The 18,297-nt window shown below is 52.6% G+C and overlaps 1 protein-coding gene across 1 annotated transcript in view; it reads right to left on the bottom strand.

The window, feature by feature from the left end:
• Positions 1-17,942, bottom strand: part of ACVR1 (activin A receptor type 1) — a 62,385-nt gene extending 44,443 nt beyond the window's left edge. Inside the window, exon 1 of the mRNA XM_054177444.1 lies at positions 17,795-17,942. The gene's annotated coding sequence lies outside the window, so the exon portion shown is untranslated. The remainder of the gene's footprint in view (positions 1-17,794) is intronic.
• Between the last annotated feature and the right edge of the window lie 355 nt (positions 17,943-18,297).

Here is an 18,297-nt window from a genome sequence, read left to right as displayed (position 1 = left end):
CCAAGTTCAGTTCATGCTTAGTTTTACTGCCACACTCCTCAGCCTCTGCAGCTGTCTCCTCTCCCAGTTGGCAGGGATTGCTGCCAGTCTGGGACCGGTTTCAGTGGAGATGGCATTGTTTTATCGGCCACTCAGGCGGCGCAGGCACCAGTAATGGAGGTTTTATCTCTGCGGCTTCCTGTCAGCACAGACCCAGCCAGGCTGACTCTGTGCACATTAAGGATGCTTATTTTCCCCCATTCACTATCTCCAAGGCAAAACAACATCTGGAGCTGCAGCTTGCCATGCAAAGGAGAGAGACAGATTAGAAGTGGAAAAAGCGACACAGCAGCTCCCGGAGTCTCCCAGGCTGCTGCTCTCGCCCCCATTTCCCACCCATACCCCCCCAGAAGGGCCCTGCTGCAGCCCCTCACACGCAGGGCAAGGCCTCTCCCCACTGCACAGCAACCTCAGAAGGGATTATCAGAAAAAATAACAGGAACAAAACTGATAGGGGAGCTGAGAGGGAGAGTTCAGCACAGCTCTCTAAACCAGAGGTGACACACCAGTGACCTAGAGAAGGGAATCAGACGCAGAGCTCTTGCTGGGGTGTGTTACTTGATAGAAGTGATGGAGCACAACCTGGCGCCATTTCAGCGGGCAGAAACGTCCCCCTGCTACAGACAGCTGTCTCCAGTGTCATCCAAGTGTGCTTTCTGCTTAGATCATGAATCATGAGAATCAATAGAGACAAAAAAGCACAAGAGCAGGCTGCAGACACGCAGCGATGGAGCGTGTACCAACCAGCAGCAGCCTTCTCGGGAGACAGAGGTGCCAGACAGACACCGAGCGGCTTTCCCAACAGCACTACCTCGCTGGCTTATGAACAGAAGCCATGACTACTGGTTATTTCCTAACCAGCCATCACCCTGCAGAGCAGCACAGACCCAAGGCTCAGCACCAAGGAACCTCTCTCCCAGTGGCGATGGCAACGCCTGCCGCCGGAGAAGGCATCTCCTGCCTGCAGCACACAGCCCCCTGCACCGAGGGGACGTTTTCAATCCCGGCCCGCAGGAAGCTGCCTGCCTGCTGAAGGGCTGCCAGGGGCACGGTGGTTTTCAGCTGACAATCACCCAAAATGAATTTGAATGACCGAAGCAGAATGAAGCGTTCGTTTCCAGGGGCAGACAAAACATATGTCAGGGGTTTCTACGTCCAGCAGCGGAGCTTTAGCATAACAGAGCAGAAAGCAATTAAACCGGCTCCTGCTGAACAGAGCCCATCGTGCCGCAAGTGGAGGGACAGGCTGCCAACCACATTGTACCGGTGCTTTAACGAAGTCTCAGCTTCAAATAGACTTCTCCTGCCAGCTTCAGGGAGTCAACAACAGCCTTCCCCACTGAATGCACACAAAACCCTCCACGCAGCACCACAGAAATTACTCCTGCTTTAGCAGATTTCTGCTCTGCACCCAGCTGTTGCCTATTCTCCAGCCATCTCCTTACTTATTAGCTATTTCCTCGCTGAACAGGGGGATTAACTCAAAGCTCAAAAGCGCTGGCAGGGAGACAGCTTCCCTGCACACCCACCTCTGCTAACAGCAGTGGGTGCCCTCACCCCGTGCCCTTGCCACCGCGGCACCGCGGGCAGCCTGGCACCAAACACCACTAAGCACTGGCGAGCACACAAGTGGGTTAGAGCTGGGGAAGGGAACTCTTGATCAGTGCTCTTAACATGGCCTTTTCCAAGGCAGTTAGCTCCATAAACTCAGAAGTTACATCTCCAACAGCCCCGGAACTGCCAACGTGAACCCACTTGAGCTGGCAAAAAGAAAAGCCTTCCCTACCGACCTGTGCCTTTGCCTTTTGCTTCTGTAACACTCACCGTGGACACGGAGCAGAGCTCTGGTCTTGTGCTGTTCCCCTGCTGGCTTCCTTCTTGTCCTCACCATTTTCAGACACTATGGCCCAACATCCCCCCTAGACTCCCAGAGCAAAGACAATCGAGGCCAAGGCTGGCAACGCTTGAAACCAACCAACCAGTGAACTGCTCCTGCACGCAGCTGTTTGTTGGGCAGGTTTGTTTTGCATGAAGAGCCTTTGACATGATCAAACAGGACCTTCTCTCTGCCTACAATCCTTCCCAGTCAGGGGACCAAGGCAGCATTTTCCTTCAGATTCTGCTCCTGACAACGTGTTAACTGGCATTTAGCTACTTACAAAAGTACCAGGGCATGGATCATTTAACCAAGAAAAGTACTTTGCTCCCCTTCTGTTTCTCCCTTACTAACACCATCAGCGTTTTCACTCACTTCAAGCCCTTCAAAGGGATCGTTTTCACTCCATTTTCTGGAATGTCCCCTGTGCTCCACCTTCCCTGCCCTCCAGTCCGTGCACTTCCCTTTTGGGCATTCTCTCTCCCAGCCACCTTCTGCACTACAGGAACTTCACATACACCACAGGGCAGGTAATGCTCAAACATTGCCACCTTGCTTACCAAAGGATGAGGCAGAACTTGTGCTGATGTCAAAATGAGAAGCTAAGGAAGGCAAGCAGGGACATTGCCTGAGTATTTCCTCCTTCAGCTGTAGCCCACAAGAACAGGGAGCCTGGGGTCAATCTCCTTCAGGACACACTCTCATTCAGAAGGTTAAACAGGGAGAGGTGACCATCTGCCTCTTCACCCTTGGATTTCCTCCAAGCAGCTTTTATACCTGAATGTAGTGTATGATCTCCAACTCCTTTTTTTCTAGCCAGGATCAACTTTCCCCCCCTTGCCCCCAGGCTCTGAAGTGCACAGGGTGGTAGCCAGCTGTGATCTTCAGCAACACCAATGCAGCATCCGGGCTTTAGTGAAGGCAAGCGTTGCTGGACACAAATGAACACTGACCCACAGAGAAAGACACTGCTGAAAAAAACCAGACCTGCTAAGAAGAGGTCTTTAAAGAACAGCCCTTGTAATAGGTGACTTCTACCTGCAGCTGTGTAGAGGGCCTGGAGCGTTTCTGGCTGTGCAGCCGTACCTTGCCTGCTTCCAGTTCTCCTCACCGGACCTCTCCCTGCTGAACTTTCTCAGCCTGCTTGCTTTTCTTCAAGGCCTGCAGCTGCTACACAGCTGTATGATCAGAGGCACCACACAGAAGCCAGAGAGCATGTCCATGCCCTGCCGGGAGCAGGAATTCCAAGCACGGGCTCAGCTCGGGGGTCTGCATTCGGCCATCCCAGCAGGGCTCTTCCGGCACCAGCTGGGCAGGAAAGGGCAGGAGATGCTTCCCCAGCTCTGCCACGGCACCAGGGCACAGGGGCCAGCAGCAAGGCCAGCTCAGCACAGCCACGGTGCACAGCCCAAAAAGCACCCAGGTTCCCACAAGCAGGGCTGCAGAGGAGTCAAACAACTTCAAAATACCTTTGTGGTAAACGTCCTCAGGGCAGAGCTGCCAAGCCAGCAGTTGTGGGGAGAAGTGCAGAAGCTGGGGAGCTGTGCAGGTCTGCACTGCTCCCCAGGAGAGAGCAATCCTGGCCACCTGAAAATCCAGCCAGGCTGCACAGGCTGCTTGGGGCGAGGAACACAGAACAACTTCAGCACTGCACCAGAGCACTTCCATCCTGCCTCAGCTCCCTGCCACATGATGACCACACTGCCCTTAAAGACACTGTCTCAGAGAAGGGTAAAGCTTTCTTGGGAGCTTCCACTCTGCTTTAAGACTTCAATCCCTTCCTCCTGTCTCCTCCCTCAAATTCAGAACCTTACTTCTTCAAAATGCATCAAGTGCCACAGAGAATATTTCAAAGCACTTCATGCCCCCAGCCCTCCTCAGCTCCTGCTGGATACCCCCTTCCCAAACCCATGCCCCATTTTGCTGCAGCCACTTCACTGCAACAGGGAGTTCTGTACTCAGGATGGAAATTTCTTTGGACTGCTACCAGGGGGGGTAAAAAAAAAAAAGGTAGAGAAATGCAAAATAAATCTTTGAGTAATTGTGTGAGCATCATGACTCAAAGGCAAACTAAGCAAAATTCAGAGTTAAAAAAAACCCCAGAGCCCAACCTCCCCCACGCACCATTTAGGATCTCACCTGGTATTCAAGAGCTCCAGACCAGCCTTTTAGCACTGGCACAGGTGGAGGCTTCCTGCCAGGGTCTGGGATGGATTGAAACACTGCCCAGCTGATCAAGGGGATTTAACCTAGCAAGCTGAGGCACAACTTAACCAACTTGATGTCTCATTTTGCACTTAGTTTTTGTTCTTCTCCAAAGAAGGGTTCGTTGTTGTCCAGCACAAACAGGGATACTTTTAAGAGTAACTGAACACAGACTTTAAAGACCATTTCCCAAGGGAAAAAGAGGCAGGTTTGTTGGAACAGGGGATGGAAGGGGAGAAGATGACTTTTGACTGCTACTAAAGAGCATGCTGTGCTGGCTTGCAGAGATGGGGAAGGACAGCCCCCAGCATTACTGCTGCAAATCTTTGCTTGCCCCACCAAGAATTCAGGCAAAAGGATGCAAAAAGTGTGCAGAGCAATGGCCAGAGAAAGAGAGGCAGCCAGCCCAGGAATGGAATAGAATTAACCAGGTTGGAAAAGACCTTGGAGATCATTGAGTCCAACCTACCACCCAACACCATCTCATCAACTAAACCATGGCACCAAGTGCCTCATACAGGCTCTTCCTAAACACCTCCAGGGATGGGGACTCCACCACCTCCCTGGGCAGCACATTCCAGTGGCCAATCTCTCTTGCTGGGAAGAACTTCTTCCTAACATCCAGCCTAAACCTCGCCTGACACAGCTTGAGACTGTGTCCTCTTGTTCTGGTGCTGCTTGCCTGGGAGAAGAGACCAATCCCCACCTGGCTACAACCTCCCTTCAGGTAGTTGTAGAGAGCAAGAAGGTCTCCCCTGAGCCTCCTCTTCTCCAGGCTGAGCAACTCCAGCTCCCTCAGCCTCTCCTCACAGGGCTGTGCTTGAGGCCTCTCACCAGCCTCATTGCCCTTCTCTGGACACATTCAAGTGTCTCAGCATCTTTCTTAACCTGAGGGGCCCAGAACTGGACACAGGACTCAAGGTGTGGCCTAACCAGTGCTGAGTACAGGAAGGAGCAGACATGGATGGCAGTGCCCAGCACAGGCAGCCTAAGCCCTGCTCAGGTCTGGTTGGACTGCACTTGGGGGAAATTTCATTCACCAGGCCTTGTCCACAGCAGCTCTGTGCTACCCAGAAACCCAGTTCCCATCTTTCAGTTTTACTGTAAGGCAGCACAACACTTACTTGGATTATTCACTCTCTCACAAACAGAACCTTTCCAAGGTTTGCTTTCACCTGGAAAACAGGCTTACAGCAGCTGGACTGCGCCAGAAGAGAGTATCAACGTATCAAATGACCAAGCCTGATTTTGCTGCTAAAGCAAAATATCAGACATTCAGTAGCCAAAGGCCACCAAGCTGCAGTTGGTGAATCTGTAACCTTACCCAAACCAGCCAGCTGGGCCTGCCTGGTGGAGCGGAGGTGGGTGTAAGACGCCCCGTTCCTCACTCCATCAATCAGATGGAAGCATAGTTTGCCGCTTCCTAAGCCCCAGCTGACTCCCCATCCCAGGGGGCCAAGGTGCCAGCACCACCAGCCTGTCGCCATGTCTGGCTGTGGGTGCTTGGCTACCAGCCTGCTCTGATCTCCCTGGCAGGAAGCACCCATCAGCAGCCTGAACACCATCCTGCCCTGAACGATCTGGAGAACGTTTTGGGACACACATGTCCAAAGAGGCACACTTGCCTTGCCTTCCAGATTTTAGAGCTAAACCTCCCTCTTCAGAGAGGAAATCTGCTGCTTTCTCTCACCAAGACTCCAAAGAACCCTCAAGTACCACGAGACAAACACCACAGGCTTTCAAAAGCTGCAAGTCAAAGGACTCCTGGCCAGTTTCTGAGGCAAGGAAGGTTTCTCACCCTTGGTTGGAGAAAAACTGGCTTGGGCCATGCAAGGGCTGATGCTGCAGAGCAGGAAGAAGAGGCTGAGCAAAGGAAGCACAACCTCAGAATTGCACCCATTTCACTTCTGAATAGCCTCAACATCTAAACCAGCTCTCCAAATCCCTTCCTTTTGTCTCCATCTGCTACCATGCTGATGTGCTGTGGCTCTCTAAATGCAGCCTTGTAGAACACCTCCAAGTGACTTCACCTCTATCTTCTTCAGCTCCACGGCCAGCAGACAATGATTATAAAGCTAAGCCAAGCCCATTCACATGCTAACGTTGCAGGGTCTTCAGTGCTCCCTTTGCATGCAGTGGGGCCTCTTTGAAATTAAAGAGCATCCACTTTGGGAACTAAGCTAACATCATTCTAATTGGTCTGCATGTCAAAGCTCTACAAACCCCCAGATCGGGCATGAAGCAAGTTTTACTCCTAGCAGACCCTTTAAGGAAGGCATAAAACTGGTCTGCAGATGTGGAAACACCAATTTCTCACCAGAGACTCCAGCAGCCTGACAGCTTCTGAAATCCAGTTGAGTCTTCTGGCTCAGAACTGGGTGTTGTTTCGGCCTTCCTAATGGAGAAACAACAAAGTTCCCTCCAAATCCTGGATGCAGGATAGGCATCCAATGAGGGTTTTGTCTGAATGTCTAACCAACATCCAGGATCAAATCCCAACTGAAAATACAAAGCCAAAGACTCTTCCACTCATTAAAACAGGTCACTGTTGCAGGAGCTGTGGGAACCTCCTGCCTCTTCCAAACTGGATTTTAACAGCGCTTCAGGCTTCGTTGTCATCATTTAGGAACAGTCCTCTTGCTGCACCCAATGAGGTCTCCTTAGAGCCTTCTCTTCTCCAGACTGAACAGCCCCAGCTCCCTCAGTCTGTCCTCATAGCAGAGGAGCTCCAGCCCACTGCTTATCCTCATGGCCCTTCTCTGGGCCATGATCCTTCCTGTGCTACGGGCTGCAGAACTGGACACAGTACTCCAGGTGGGGTCTCACCAGAGCAGAGGGGGAGAATCACCTCCCTTGACCTGCTGGCTCTCTTGATGCAGCCCAGGATCTGGCTGCAGCAAGTGCTGCCAGTGCAGCAAGTGGTTCCTCTAACAGTGCACAGGGAAGTGTCCTGCTTGGGTGCCTGAGTTAGTGAGCTGTCACAAATCATGCTTCTGGAGGTCCAGCACGGCAGTAGCTCCCAGAGTTCACATTTCTGTTGCTGTTGTCGTCTGGTTTTTGACTGATAGGTTACAAAAGATTTGTAGGAACATAGCTCTCTACAGCTACCTGAAGGGAGGTTGGAGTGAGGAGGGGGCAGCTTCTTCTTGATGACAAGTGACAGGGCTAGAGGAAACACTTACAAGCTGCACTAGGAGAGGGTCTGGCTGGATATTAGGAAAAAGTTCTTCACTAAAAAAGTTCTTCCACACCTTGAGTCCTGTGTCCAGTTCTGGGCTCCTCAGTTTAGGAAAGATGTTGAGTTGCTGGAACATGTCCAGAGAAGGGCAACAAAGCTGGGGAGGGGTTTGGAGCACAGTCCTGTGAGGAGAGGCTGAGGGAGCTGGGGTTGCTCTGCCTGGAGAAGAGGAGGCTCAGAGGAGATTTTCTTGCTCTCTACAACTACCTGAAGGGAGGTTGTAGCCAGGTGGGGGTTGGGCTCTTCTCCCAGGTAACCAACACCAGAACAAGAGGACACAGTCTCAAGCTGCACCAGGGGAGGCTTCCTAACATCCAGCCTAAGAAGTTATTCACAGAAAGAGAAATTGTCCATGGGAATGTGCTGCCCAGGGAGGTGGTGGAGTCCCCATCCCTGGAGGTGTTTAGGAAGAGCCTGGCTGGGGTGCTTGGTGCCATGGTTTAGTTGATTAGATGGTATTGGGTGATAGGTTGGACTTGCTGATCTCAAAGGCCTTTTCCCACCTGGTTAATTCTATTCTATTCTAAAAGGGTTGTCAAGCATTGGAATGGTCTGCCCAGGGCAGTGGTGGAGTCACCATCCCAGGGGGTGTTCCAGCGGCATGTGGACCTGGTTAGGGACGTGGTTCAGTGTTGACCCTTGAGTGCTGGGTTAAGAGCTGGGACTGGATGGTCTTGGGAGGTCTCTCCCAACCAGATGTATTCTGTGATTCTCCAAAACATGACTTGTGTCCTGAGAAGTGCATGTGGAGGAAAGGGTCTGGCCAGCTTCAGAGCTGAGAACAGGTTTTGCCAAACGATTGTTCACCAGTCTGCTGCAGAGGCAGGGCCACAGGAGCCCTGCAGAAGTGTGAAACGCCGCCACAAAGGCAGCAGAACACCCTGGTGTTCGGGCAAGCTGCAGCACGTCACTCATTTGGGTGATTCTCTACCCAAGGCTGATGCAAACATGCTGGGTCCACAAACACACTGAAAGAGCCTACGTGGCGTTTCTGGCACGGCGGTAAAGGCCTAATTGACAACCAGCTAATGGGAGGTTGAAAGAAGAGCAAAAGCAAAGCCAAGGAGCAGCTCAGGAATGTTTTAAGATCCCCAAAGCCAAGGGGCTGGATCCATGAGAGCAGACACAGAAGAGAGGCCAGGTTCTGAGACACTGCACCTCTCCTGGTGCTGCTGCGTGTGTGCAGTGGGGATTGCAGTCAGGGGAAGCCTAGCCCAGCTTTCTTCACAGTCTCCTAGGTGGAGCTTTTTCTTCTCTCCCAGCAACTTGAAATAACTTGCATGTTTCCTTCTGGACAGAGAAGGGCTCACATTATGCAAAGGCGTTGGAGAACTGCCAAGGCTCCAATGATTTAACCTTCCTCACAACCACAAAGCAAAGGCACACCTCTGCCCCTGCAGACTCGTGTCTGGTTAGCTAGTCTGGACAGAGAGGGCTGCTCAGGGGCAGCAGCAGGGCTCTGCCCCAGAGAGGGGAGAGGGCAGGAGCTGCATCAGTCAGAGCTGCTCTGCGGACAGCTCCAGCACGGACCCACACCACAGGGACACCACCGACCCTCAAGATGAAAGGCAGCAGGTGGAGGGAAAACTGCCAGCCAAGCATCTTTTTATCACCATCATCACTCAGGGTGCACACAGCTTTTACAATTCAGGCCGAAAATGTTGGTCAAGTGGAATAAAAACGACTTTGATCAATGCCTGCCAAGTAAGAATGAGTGTGTGGGAAGGAACTGCAACCCCACTTTTCCAAACAACTATTTCATTTTCCTACTGTAAACACAGGCACCAAAAGCACACCTCCTGCCACTGCATTTCTGCTCTGGGTTTTAATTCAGGAGGATCAGCACTTTCTTCCTGAGCTGAGGCGACCTCCAAAACACTTTGTGCTGCCCAGGTGGCCAAGAAGGCCAATGGCATCCTGGCCTGCATCAGGAACAGTGTGGCCAGCAGGAGCAGGGAACTCATTGTGCCCCTGTACTCTGCACTGGTTAGGCCACACCTTGAGTCCTGCGTCCAGTTCTGAGCCCCTCAGTTTAGGAAAGATGTTGAGTTGCTGGAAGGTGTCCAGAGAAGGGCAACAAAGCTGGGGAGGGGTTTGGAGCATAGTCCTACAAGGAGAGGCTGAGGGAGCTGGGGTTGCTTAGCCTGGAGAAGAGGAGGATCAGGGGAGACCTTACTGCTGTCTACAACTACCTGAAGGGAGGCTGTAGCCAGGTGGGGGTTGGTCTCTTCTCCCAGGCAAGCAGCACCAGAACAAGAGGACACAGTCTCAAGCTGTGCCAGGGGAGGTTTAGGCTGGATGTTAGGAAGAAGTTCTTCCCAGCAAGAGATTGGCCATTGGAATGTGCTGCCCAGGGAGCTGGTGGAGTCCCCATCCCTGGAGGTGTTTAGGAAGAGCCTGGATGAGGCACTTGGTGCCATGGTTTAGTTGATGAGATGCTGTTGGGTGGTAGGTTGGACTCAATGATGTCCAAGGTCTTTTCCAACCTGGTTAATTCTATTCTATTTAAAATGTAAATGCTGACTCAAGTGAAATTGAAAATATCTTTAAAAAAAAAAGAAAAACAAATGAAGAGAAAAAGCAAAAACAAAGACAACCAACCTGCACAATTTCCTTGACCTCCACTCCCAGGCAGATATGAATTGGCTAATGAAACATTTGGTGCACTAAAGGCATGCACCTTCTCATCCTGACAACAGCAACCAGGAGTCACACACACATCATACTGCTGCACACAAACCCACTGCCAAGTCATCCTCCAGCCTGTGCCACCAGCATCCATAAAATCCACGTTTTAGCAGGCTGCCAGCCAGAACTGCAGCTTCAACCTTTCAACAGCAGTGCAGAGTGGGATTGAACAGATAAAAAACCCCCACCAACTACTCTGATCAAGTCAAGAAAAGTTCCAACCTGGACACAATCTCTAGCAGAAGTAAACAACCTGCAAGGTCTCAGCTATCTCTTCTCTAAGGTAAGATGAAACAATTTCTTCTCTTGAAGCAAATCATTATCTTTTCATTTTATTTTATCTTTCAAGATTCAGCCCTTAAAAGTACTTAATTGTGGCAGTCCTCCCCCACAAACACAGGAGGCAACTTTCTTGCAGTGGAGAGCCCTAAATAGCAGCGTCTGTTTGGGGCTGACTAATACAAACACACATTTTGTTTAATTTTACATCTGTTCCTAGGGAGATGGAGATCTCATCTCTTCTCCCTCCAATTCCATACCAGCTGACACCATAAGAAATCACCCACCCCAGAGGGATGAGTAACTTCAGCAGCTCTGCTGTAGCGTGCAGCATCTGAGGCCGGCCACCATGCCAGTCCCAGCCCCTACAGGAAGGAAGGGCAGGAGGACAGCAGAGCCATGGCACAGAAGCTGCGGTGTGTGGAGCTTCCAAAACTGGCTTTGGGCCTCGCTGCAACAACCTGGGCCAAGAGAAAGCAGACAGCAAAGAAACCTGCAGGAACTCTTCCAGAGGAGTGGACCACAGCAGCTCTGCTCTGGCACTAACAGAGCAGGCCAAGGCACCCTGCCACCAGCCTTGGTGACAGCCAGAGAACTCCACACCCACCCCACACTCCAGTAAGGCTACAGTTCTCACTAACACTTCAAGGGGGCTCACAGTCCTCCAGCTCTGCCCAGCCACTCTCACTCTCACTGATCCCTCCTTGGCATCAGCACGAAAAAACAAAGCAGGACTTAACCCAGGCTGGAACTCATCTGGCAAAAGCAGGCTGTGTCCTAACCAAGATGGCCCCAGCACTGCCAGAAGAGGAGAAAGAGCACATGGAGAGGGACAAGCATGACTCCTCACTCCCCGGGCATTAGCAGCCAGGAAGAAGCCTTGCACAACCACAGCACCGACTGCCTACGACTGCCTGCTCAGCCAGGAACCCCAGGCCATGGGAGAGGGAGGCTGGGGGGGCCTGCTGAGGCACACAGGCTCCTGAAAGCAGAGATCAGCAGCTTGCAGGACTTCAAAAGAAGCCACCTCTAGCCTCCGAGCTATCCGCCCAGCCAAAGGCAGCTGTCGAAGAGCTGCCAACCTGCTCCTACTGTTACAGGAGACTTGCCAGACAAACAGCAGACCTGCAATTACAAGAGGTGTTTGTTGGCCTCTCTTCTGCAGCTTATTAGCAGAGAGGTAAGGTTTGCAGTCAGAACAAGAAATGCCTGACCTCCAGTGAGCACAATGAGCTACAACTGCTCTGGGAGATGAGGAAGAAGTCCTCCTACCAGTTTCCATTCAACTGAAGACCATCTGTGGCTTCAGCATGCTGAGAAGGAACATTTCAGATACTTAGGACAGAAGGTTTGGAGTTGCAGCATCACCTCCTTGTCTGTAAAACGGTCTAGGTAATAGCTGTTGGTGTTTCCATCCACCACCTCCTACCTCCATCTTTATTCATCCCAGACATGGCAAGTGAAGAGCCTGAAGTCTGCCTTGGACCATCACCAAACTGCAGGTCTTCTGTTTTAAGAAGCTCTTCCAAATCTAGCCATAGTCTTCTTCTCCTAAAGCAGCCTTGACTTAGTTTACAACAAGAAACAGATATTTCCACCTAGACTTGTTCAGGAACACTACAGGTAGCCATCAGTAACAACACTGCCAGGAGCACTTCAAGAGGGAAGTGCACTGACAAAGAAAATTACTTATGGGGATGGGCAACCATGCAGCTGCCTTTCCAGGTCACAACAAAAGGTACACCTAGCTCAACAGCAGCCTGCTGCCTCCAGAAGGGACCAGTAGCAGATGCTTAGGGAGAAGGACAAGGACAAGGCATGCAAAGGTTATTCCTCCACCCTCCTCAGCCTTCCCACTCCCAGTCAGAGGTAAATTCCCAAGCCCCAAACTACCTCTGGACCACTGCATTTAAGGGTCCACCCACAGCCCTAAGAACATAGCCAACTCCTTTTTTAAACAAACAAACAGAAAACCAAACCAAGGCCCAAACCCACCAACCCCAGAGCTCCTGAATGTCTCCCAGCAATCACTCTGTAACTTGCACAGGCACCACACAACCCTGCCACGTTCCAGTTCTACAGCTGCTGACTATCCAGAGGGCAGCTCCTTATTTCCTAGCACAAGAGATCATATGAAATCATCTCCCCCCTTTACTCACACTTCAGCTGTGACCTTAAGACCTCTCAATACTTCCTTTCAAACATTTCTCTCCTCAGCAAAAGGCAGTTTATTTAGACACCATCTCACAGAGCTTTGTGGAAGAAGACTGAGCCAACCCCATGTGAAACTGAGCACAAAGCAGCCGTGGGGCTGAAGGCCAAGGAGTTACCCTAACTGCTTAGAGACTTGTTTTGCCTTTGTGCTTAAACTGAAGGGGACCATGGTCCCTGGAGATGAGCAGGTTGACCTAAGGGGCTTCAGAGGCGTGCAAGAGCTGGTGGCACGCTAGTTTGCAGGCACAAAGACCATGAAACATGCTCTAAGCAGTGCTGGGCAGAATCCTCCATCCAGCAGGCCCTGTGCTCCAGGGCTGCCTGGCCTGCCAGGCACAGCCACCACACAGCAACCAGACAGGGTGAGTTCAGCCCCAAATGAGCCAGCAGATCAAAGGAGCCCAGTTCAAAGGCAGGACCATATAATAACTGCAGCACCTGATGCTGACTGCTCACTGGCAGATGAATCATGAGGGCAGCTCTGGCCTTCCAGGGGAAAGCCAGCACCTGAACTGCCAGCAGAGAACATCACCACATTTCTAACCACACCACTACCGTCTGGCACACAAAGCAGCGGCAGTGTGCTGCTTTCACCAGCAGTATCAGCAGACTCTTGATGCTCCCTCTAGAAAATGGTCACCATCCCACAGAATGAACCTCACAAGTTGGATGCAGTCCTACTTCATGGTTAGTTCTCTGTAGGGCTGGCCATGAGAGTGAAAACTGGAGAGCCTGTAGTGATCCTAACAAGGCTTACGAATGCAAGACACTTGAGCAGGAGCCTGGGAACACTGAGCTGTACACATGCAGTTCCAAGAGACCACATTTTAAGAGCTCACCCTGATATTGGGGCACATGGACACCCCTGGTCCAACAGGACAAACAGAATTGTTTCATTACAGCTATTTATGGCTATTTGACCACACTTTGATGCTTTTGGCCACAGAATGAAGGGGGGGAGGAAGAGTTTCTTGCCAGCATTTCTACCAGATTCCATCCCTGTCACACACAACAGCATTTTCTGAACTCCTGATCCTAAAGCACTTTGTAAACGTCTGTGAAGTCAGCCCTCCAACACTCAGGAATACTATCAGTCCTTATTTTAGATGTCTGGATACATGTAAAAGATGTAAATGACTTCAGTCCTTCATGTGTAGTTGCTGAACTTGTCTGCAGCAGGATTCAAAAGCTTCCTTTTCAGACAGTGTTGGACACCTTTGTAACTAACGTGCTCTTCAACTGTCTCAGTCTTGACTGCCCTCAGGTCTCCAAGCAAATAGAACTGTCCCCAACAGGCTGCACACCCTCATCAAGGCCACCCTGCCATCCATTCCAGCGGGTCTCTCTGAATTCCCACACACACAGAGGCTGCAGAAGTCACCAGCAGGGAATCAGAATGGCTTAGGCTGGAAGAGACCTTAGAGATCACCTAACCCAGCCTTCCTGCCATAGGCAGGGATGCCTCTCAACTAGCCCAGGTTACTCAAGGCCCCATCCAACCCAGCCTTGAACACCTCCAGGGAGGGGGCATCCACAACCTCTCTGGACAATCCATTCCAGAATCCACTGCACTCAGCTCCCCTGCTGCAACCTCCTGGAGCTCATTCCAGCTGCAGAGGAAAGAGGCTGGGTTTAATCCATGGCTAGTCTGTAACCTGTTTGGACACAGCAAAGGAGACAGAAGGTACAAGAGCAGATACCAAGATGCCCATTTGAGAGCTCAAATACCTCAGAACACAAGCAGAATCCAAGCAGCTCTTTTTTTCCCAGCAGGGCTAAAAGAGTGCCTAATTACTTTACAACGGCTGTCCCTAGAACCTATTTTAGCATTAGGCTTTCATTAAATTTAAGCATGACTTCAGAGTACCAGCTGGCCAAAAAGAGGGAAAAAAACAACAAGAAAAACAACAAAAACCAGAAACACAACCTACCCACAACACCCCACTGGTGTTCTTTCCCTCACTCTCTTCTCTTCCCACCCCAAGAGCTGCTTCACTGCTGAAGAGGAGCCCACTGCTCCTTCCCTCCCCAAAACCAGGCAGTTTGGGAAAGAGCAATGCAAGGACACAGAAGGGCTTGGGAGAGAGGGGAGGTGTTTCACCACAAGACTTTCCCCCCCACACACACTTCCCAGGCTCATTTGCATCCCTCCCAACTAAGCCATTTGATGGCTCTGCTGTTGCTGTGTCTGGCAGTTTGGGCAAGATGATGCAAGCCGCATTCCCTCCCTGCTGGACACAGGCTGAAGATGGGTGAACAACACTATGTGGGGCCAGGGGGCCACAGAACTGCCTGCCTCCCCCAGCCCAAGCCACCCACCCTTCTGGCTTCTCCCAGGCCTGCACTGGGAGCACAGTCAGGCTGCAGACAACAACAACATTATCTGTTAAGAGCAGAACAGGAAAAGAAACCCTCTCTGCAGGCTTGGGAAGACACAGATTGCACTTGAAGTGCTAGCCTCAAAAAAATAAGATAAGTTTTGCAGGAAATGGCTATATTTAGCCCTCCCCTTTCACCTCAGCTCCTCAACACCTTCTCCTGTGGAAGAATCCAAGCGGTGTTAGAGGTGAGCTTTAGCAGGTCACCTCAGGAACAAAAAACCACCAAAAGGAAAAGGCAACTGACTTCATAAATGCCAATACAGAGAAGTGGAAACAATCATCAGGCTATCAAATCAGCAGCCACTAAGGCATAGAAATAAGTTCTCATATTTCAAGTGGTTAAATGGCAAGGCCCAAGAACACACCATGGCCAAAGCTGCTTCAGGAGTTAAGTCCATGCAAGGTGAGGATGGATTTCTCCATGCACTGCTCAGGTCTTCATTTCACTTCTGTAAGTAACTAAGGCAGCCATAGTACTCTCCACAGAGAGTATAAACAGAAAGTAACAACCTCAACAGCTACACCACCAAAGGATTTCCAGTTTCCCAACACACACACACAGAAAAACAAGCAAGCCAGCAACAGTTAGTTGTGCAGTGGAACTTAGGAAGAGGCTGTTGATGAGGTCTCTGAAAGCACCAGGTCAGCAGGATTTCCCCTCTCTCAGCTTGCCACTCTGAAATGTGTTCTAAGCCTTAAAACTAAAAATACCCAACACAGATTTCTTGCCTCAGGCTATTTCAATTTAAAAACCAGCCTCACCTCCTATAGTTTTGGGCTAACTGTGATGGAGGCCTGTAAAAGCTGATTATTTACAAACTGCAGTGATCCAAGTCACTGCAACAGACCTTAAAGCTTGTCCCAAGCGGAGACAAACTGAGCACCCCTGTCGCTGCAGCACGAGGAGGGGAGCGCCAGGGATGGGTAATCAATCAGTAACTACCCCCAAGACCTGTGCCACTGGGCAGGGAGCAGCACCCCCCACCCCATCGAAACCCAGCAGAGGAATGCAGGTCTTATCCCAGCAAACCAAACACTGGGATGGAAGGCAAACCTTTCAAAGCCTTGCACACACTTAGCACCTCAGAGGGAGAGCACAGCACACTCAGAACTTTTTGTTCCCTTAAAATAGATCTGCAACACCTCCTCCTCCTCCAAAGGCAACAAAAAAAAAAGAGTTGGGGCCATCAAAGAAACCAGACCTGCACTTGAGAGCTCTCCACATCCAGGACTGCAGTTTTCCCCCAACCCAACTCCAAGGCGAGCCAAAACTCTTCAAACAGCACTACAGCTTCAAGGAGGGAACCAGGAGGGTATTTACAAAGTGCCTGCCGCATTCCAGGTCACTACCATGCCTCTGAAGATGAAGTACAAGGGCCAGAGAAAAGAGCCTATTACGGGAAACAAAAGGAACCCGAAGATTTAAAAATAGCCCTGCCACTGCCCACAGCAAACTGCTACAACCATAGGAGCACTCTCCAACCAAAGGCTGAGCCTGGCAACATCAGCTCCGAAACACACCATAAACCCGTGAGATTTGGGGAAAGAACCCAGTTCTAAAAGCCTGCTTATAAAGAAGTGCCAGTTCTGCAGCTCAGCCCAGCATCTCAAAGCTCCCACCAGCAGCAACACTCTTCTGATGAGCTGACCCCTCCAGCACACCCACGGGAACCCCTGCTTTCTCCAAACCTGCTGAAGAGGAGTTTTCACTCACACTTTTGGGGAAAATTAAGTGCTCCAGTCCCCCACTACTGTAAAAGAGCTGCTAGAAGCAAGTTATTTTGACACCTTTTTATGGACTTAACAGAGTTGGAAAGACTGCTCAGGCAGCTTCTTCCCTTGCTATACTCACGCCCCAGATGTCACAGACCAGCATGTGGTTTTAAAAGCCTGGAGGCTAACAGACAGGACTCGGAAGACTGAAGGAATGGCTGCCCCCTTCTAGGACCTAGCCTCCATAGACAGCAGGAGTCCCAACAGGAGCTCGGGCCCTGCCACCCGCTTTGTCTCCTTCGAAATTCCAAGCCACCCGGCTGTAAATAAGCAGACAGCGTTGGGCTGCTGCTGCCTGTCTGTGCAGCACGCCATGATAGCCGGCAGGGGAAGAAGGGCCTTCAGCACATTCATATTAAGGACTCTAGCCTCTAACTTTCTTTCCCTTACCAAACCACGGTCCTTCAGCACACTGACATCAGCAGCCTCCAGCCCGACCCGGCGCACAGAGCGCCCTGCGCTGCAGCACAGCTCTGCCTGAGCCTATCTTGGGTGGTTAAAGGAGGGGAAGGAGCCCCGCAGGCTGTGCCCCGCTCGGCAGGCCCGGCAGCCGGCTCGCCAGCCAGCCCAGCAGGGCTGTGAGCCCCGACACGCGAATTCTGCCACCGTCCCCGGGACCGAGCCCTTTGTGTCTCTGCGGCAGCGGAGCCAGCCGCCGAGCGCGGCGAGGACGGAGCCGGCTGCGAGCAGTGCGGCACCCGCCGCTCCCCGGAACAGACCCTCGCCCGGAAGCCGCTCCGGTGTCGCGGGGGCAACCCTCCCAGCGGCCGCTGAAATTCTCCCTCCTGCATTTCACGACGCTCCCCGCTCTGCACCCCCGGTCAAGGACCGCGGCGGGGGCGGCCGCCAGGCCAGCGGTTCACGGGCAGGGCCTGCAGCAGGGAGGCGGCGGACACAGCCCCGCTGCCCACCCGCAGCGCTCAGCGCTGGTGGCGTGTCCGCCGGACGGACCCCAGCCCCGCCGCTCACCCGGCCCCGCCGCGGCACCCCTCAGCCGGGCCACCGGCGACCCGCCGCGACTCCTCCCGCAGCCCCACGCCAGCCGCCTGGGGGTGACGCGGCTCGACTCGCCGCGACCCCCGCCCGAGCGGCTGCACCCACCTCCTCATGGCGGCGGCGGCAGACGTCGCTAGGGAGGCGGCGGGCTGTCCATGGGCGGCGGGGATGGCGCGGCCGCTACGCTCTAGGCCCGGCACTCTCCCCGCTGCGGAGCGCTGACAAAGGGGACGGCGGCGGGCGGGGCGGGGGCGGCGGCGGGGCGGCCCCGCCTGCCAATGGCCGCCGGCACGCGTCACTCCCGACCCGAGCGTCATTTCCGGGCGGCGCGGCGCGGCGCTCCCTGTCGGCGCGGCACGGTCCGTGCCGGGAGCGGAGCGGAGCATCGAGCGGTCAGCCTCCCCGCGGCCCAGCGCCTGCCGGCACAGCTCAGCGCCACGGAATCCTGGAATCAACAGCTAGTGGGGGCTGGAAGGGCCTTCTAGAGAGCGTCCAGCCCTTCCCCTGCCGCCAGCGATCAGCGCGGGGCTGCTCTCGCCCGCCCGGGAGCATCGCCCTGCACTCCCTGCTTTCCCCGGCAGCCCCACCTAGCGCAGCCCCGCTGATAG

The sequence above is a fragment of the Dryobates pubescens genome, chromosome 2, assembly GCF_014839835.1.
Source record: "Dryobates pubescens isolate bDryPub1 chromosome 2, bDryPub1.pri, whole genome shotgun sequence".
NCBI classification, from domain to species: domain Eukaryota; kingdom Metazoa; phylum Chordata; class Aves; order Piciformes; family Picidae; genus Dryobates; species Dryobates pubescens.
This window is presented reverse-complemented; position numbering and strand designations above follow the sequence as displayed.